Source organism: Elephantulus edwardii, unplaced genomic scaffold (genome assembly GCF_000299155.1).
Source record: "Elephantulus edwardii isolate Elephantulus edwardi_28Jun2011 unplaced genomic scaffold, EleEdw1.0 scaffold00462, whole genome shotgun sequence".
NCBI lineage: Eukaryota > Metazoa > Chordata > Mammalia > Macroscelidea > Macroscelididae > Elephantulus > Elephantulus edwardii.
Window position 1 is genome coordinate 758822 of NW_006400212.1, and position 4715 is coordinate 763536.

Sequence of the window (4715 nt, forward strand, 5' to 3'; positions counted from 1 at the left end):
GAACTGAATCACTCTCCACAAGGCTCAGGGCTTTTCAACATCAGAGCTTATCGGTTCTCTTTCTGCCACCCTAAATTGACATGAGTGGATTCAGGCAATACTTATACTGCCGCAATCTGAGCATGGCTGAAGTATTAAAAATTATAATGTGTAGTATTTTATAGAGCAAAAGTGACAGGAAACCTTTGGCTGAATCAGAAGACCTGGAGTCAGTCTTGAATGTGGTTTTCCCAACTGGTGTAGTTGTATACACCTTGTAACAGAGCGAGTCCCAAAAAGATCACCGAGCCAATTAGCCGAATTAACAAAGTTCTGGTTTTGTGGTAATATCTTGTTCATCAGAAAAAGCAACTAAATACGTTGTGGAACATTGTTTATTAGCTTTTTCTATGTTGGAAACTCGTTGAATAATCTAGATTTATAACACTCCTAGCTATACCAGCAAAAGTTTTCAATTTTTTGTGAATATTTTAGTATGTGTCATGGGGCTGAGTTTCCTTGCAATCCTCAAAAACAAGGTATTATGGAAGGTACTCTTTTTACTAACAAAAATTATTTATCTGCAGTGGAAACCCATCATGGACTGTATGATTGAATTATTTAGCTTTCGATTGACGAGCTTCCGGATATGGAGCAGGTAGAATAAATGCCATCTTTCCAGCAGATGCCAACTTTCCCTCATGTTTTGAGAAAGGTCGTGCTGGCATCTGGCAACCACCTTGGAGAAAATGTCATCATAACAGCGGACTGGCCGTTCTCTTTTCTAACTGGTAATGTAATTTTTAAAGGACCAACATTTGGAATGCTACCTCGTTTGGAGACTGGTCACCTCTTCATACGTATGGTCCCGGACTTTCTATGAAAGAATTTGTAGGAGGAATGTGGACTATTGATATGAAGCACTTTTAAACTGAATTGTGGAAATTAGTTGCTAGTATGGATTCGATAAATATTTCCTGTATCCCAAAAGAGAAACGTAAGGGAGATAATGTTACAAATGCCAAAGTTATGTCTTCCGTCCCTGAACAATATGTCTTATTAATTGGTATTAATGTGATCACTAGTGATTATCCAAGATATAATGTAAGTTGTTCTCATTGTAAAATCTCTAACTGTGTTAGCTCTATTACCAAGGATGATTCAGTAGTTATTTTGAAGAATCCTCCTTTTGTTATGACACAGGTAAAGGAAGATGATATTTGGTATGATGATAAAAGCTTGAAAATTTTAAAAGAGTTATATAAGTGATCATTAAGAACCAAGAGAGCTGTAGGACTTGTTATTGGAGAAATTGTTTCTCTTATCTATATGATTGCTACTGTCTCTACTTCTGCTGTAGCTTTAACTCAAGAAGTTCAAACTGCTAAGTTTGTAAATGGGTTAATGCATAATGTGACAAAAAAATTGGGTAGAGCAAGAACATGTGGATGAAGTTATGGAACAGAAATTAAATGCTTTATATGATACGGTAAATATATTAGGAAACATGGTGCAACAAAGCAGAGCGAAAGAAAAGTTAAGCTGCCATGAGGAATATGATTCTATCTGTGTTACTAAATTGAAATAGAATAGCTCAGATAATGATTGGACAAAATAAGTATCTCATTTAAAAGGAGTTTGGATGTCTAATAATGATTCTCTTGATTTGTATGATTTGGACCAAAGAATTATAGAAATGCAAAATACCCCAGATATAGATATTTCTCCAGCAGGACAAGTTAGTCCAATTTTTTAAAAAAATCTTAAAAACTGGTTTCCTTCTGTAACTTCATTTTGAAATCTTCTTTTTACGATTGTTGCTCTTTGTATTGTGTTACTAGGTATACCATGGATCCTCCCTTGTGTTGGTCATATATTAGCCAAGTGTTATAAAGAATTGCTGGGTGAAGAACATAAAATTCAACTTAAGGCCCTCCCCAGGCGAACGCAGGATGTGTAGCCAAAGATGGGCAAGGAATGAGACTCACTCATGATCCTAAGATAGGGAGTAGCATTGACTGCTATGATCCCAAGGACGGGTAACTTGAGTTTGAGGTCTTGTATCCATCTAAGAGAGGCAACATCCTATATTTTATAAGAAGGAACTGTTGGGGGCCTGGCTACCTTGTAAAGCAAGCTTAGCCCTGTACTGTGAAACCAGCAAGACTAACTCCATCTTGACTAGAAAATCTGCTTGGCAATGAACAACTCAGGGAAGGAAGATGTTAATAAATAAAAGTGACCGAAGGCCTCAGGCCTTAAGGAATGTAAACCCTTAAAATCCTTATGGCTCAAACCCATTATCAGTAGTATCTCACTGAAACTGTTAAATCAATGGATTGATTTATTAAGAAAAACCAGTGGCTGGTGGCTGGGAGCCTGGGTATACGGTGCTGCATGGCTGCCGTGGGCTCCGTTGGCTGCCAGGGTGCAGAGCAACATGTGCAGGATGGGCGCAAGGAAAACCTGGAAGGGTTTGTGAAGACCTTTGAAAAAGAGCTTCCACAGGAAGCTCACCCAGGAGTGTATGCCCTCGACTGTGAGATGTCCTACACTACGTATGGCCTGGAGATGACTCGCGTCACTTTGGTGGACACGGACATGCAGGTGGTCTACGACACCTTCGTCAAGCCGGACAATGAGATTGTGGACTACAACACCAGGTTCTCCGGGGTGACTGAGGCTGACCTGGCAGACACAAGCATCACGCTGAGAGATGTGCAAGCCATCCTACTGAGCATGTTCAGTGCGGACACCATCCTCATCGGGCACAGCCTGGAGAGTGACTTGCTGGCCCTCAAGGTTATCCACAGCATGGTGGTGGACATGGCCGTGCTGTTCCCATACCACCTCGGCCTCCCCTACAAGCGCTCCCTCCGAAACCTCATAGGTGACTACCTCAGACAGATCATCCAGGACAACGTGGATGGGCACAGCTCCAGGGATGATGCCAGTGCCTGCATGCATCTGATGATCTGGAAGATCCGGGAAGATGCCAACACCAAGCCATGAGCCTGCACCCCCGCCTGCCCCGACCTTGTCCCAGCCCAGCTTCCTTCCGACAGTGCAATAAACCTCGAGTTACCCTGTCCACCACCTCACAAAAGCTGCGGGACAGACACCACGGCCCAGCCAGTCTCCAGAGAACAATGCCAGCCCTTCCTTGCAGGGGCTGCTGCTCGTGGGAGGCCAGGACCACCACCCTCCTGCCCCCGTCTGCTGGAAGCCATGTTGTTCTACCTCGCTGAAGCCATTTGGTAATTCTCTAAGGACATGCCTGGACATGTTGCCCCACCCTGGGAGGATAGGTTTCGGTTTACTGGGAACGCCCTGCTGAATTTCTGTTTACCAGATAACTTTCAGCTTACTGGAAAACGACATGTTATTCTCCCCCATTGCGTACTTCTCCTCCCCCAATTGTGCTCCTCTCTATATATACTGGACCTGTCTCTCCTTACAATATGTCCGAAGTATGTCAGACGAAGCTCCAGAATCCTTGCCTCCAAGGAGCAGCCTGGTTTAACCCTCTCTAGGGTGAATCTGTTTGTTTTCTTGGCAGGCCAGGGTACATTTAATACTCTTCTCCAGCACCACAGCTCAAAGGCATCTATTCTCCTTCTATCCTCCCTAGTCTTAAAAAAATGTTCAGAATTACAGAGTAAATAAAATATGAACCATAAACACTCTTTACATTTCAGTATCATTTTTTATTTGTATAAATTTATTTGCTTGATTTCTTAATTATTCAAGGAAATAAATGATATTTGAAACCCAGTTGCACAATATAACCTTCCTATACGTGGTGGTTTTGGGGAACCCTCTCATGATTGACCCTTTGAGCACATTCAGAGGCACTAAATCACCCCCATAGCGGGAGATTGCCCATCCTCCTCCTGCAAAATATCCTCAGTATTTTCTTCAAGGATGGTCCAGTGGGTAGGGTATTCGCCACCAGCCCACAGGTTTGAATCTAGAGCAGCTCTACAGAAGAAAAACTCCTCTTATATGACCCACAGCATCAAGAAGTCGCACCGCTCTCCAGAGTGTGGTAAGGCCTTCAGCCGGGCCACCTACCTGGGCGCCCACATCCAGAGCCACAGCGGGGACAGGCCTCACGTCTACACGCTCTGCGGCCAGGCCTTTCACTTCTCCTCCCTCCTGACCCTGCACCTGAGGACCCACCGCACGGAGGGACCCCCGAGACTGCCAGGACTGCGTGCGGACCTTCGCCCGGGCGTCTCACCTCATCAGACCTAGAAGGACACAGCACACGCAGACCGCACCCACCTAGGACCGTGTCTCCCCGTTCCCCACACCACCCTCCTTCACTGAGTAACCCTCACGATTGAACTGTGCACACCATGGCAGTATCTTCTGCATCTGTTCCTTCTACTCCAGGCAACACATTAACTAGAGCCTGCAAGGAAAATAATAAACCTTCTCTGAATGTCATAATGGCAGTTTTTATATGCTGTCTAGTCTTACCAATTACTTGCCATGTTGTTGTTCTGTGCAGTTCAAGTCACCTGTGGCTTATAGCGACTGTTGTATACAACAGCCCTCAAACTCTGCTCTATCCTGTGCCAACCTCACTGTCTCTGACACACCTACACCCTTGACCCCAGTCACTGAGTCCATCCACCTCATAGGGCCTTCCTCTCCTGCGCTGTCCCTCCACCCTCCCAAGCATGATGTCCCTCTCCAAGGACCTGTCCCTCCTTGCAACATGTCCAAAG

General features: G+C 44.5%; 2 pseudogenes; both read left to right on the plus strand.

The window, feature by feature from the left end:
- The window catches only part of LOC102872296, an 8870-nt pseudogene extending 5879 nt beyond the window's left edge, over positions 1-2991 (plus strand).
- LOC102848127 overlaps positions 1-4236 on the plus strand; it is a 14003-nt pseudogene extending 9767 nt beyond the window's left edge.
- Positions 4237-4715: the final 479 nt, after the last annotated feature.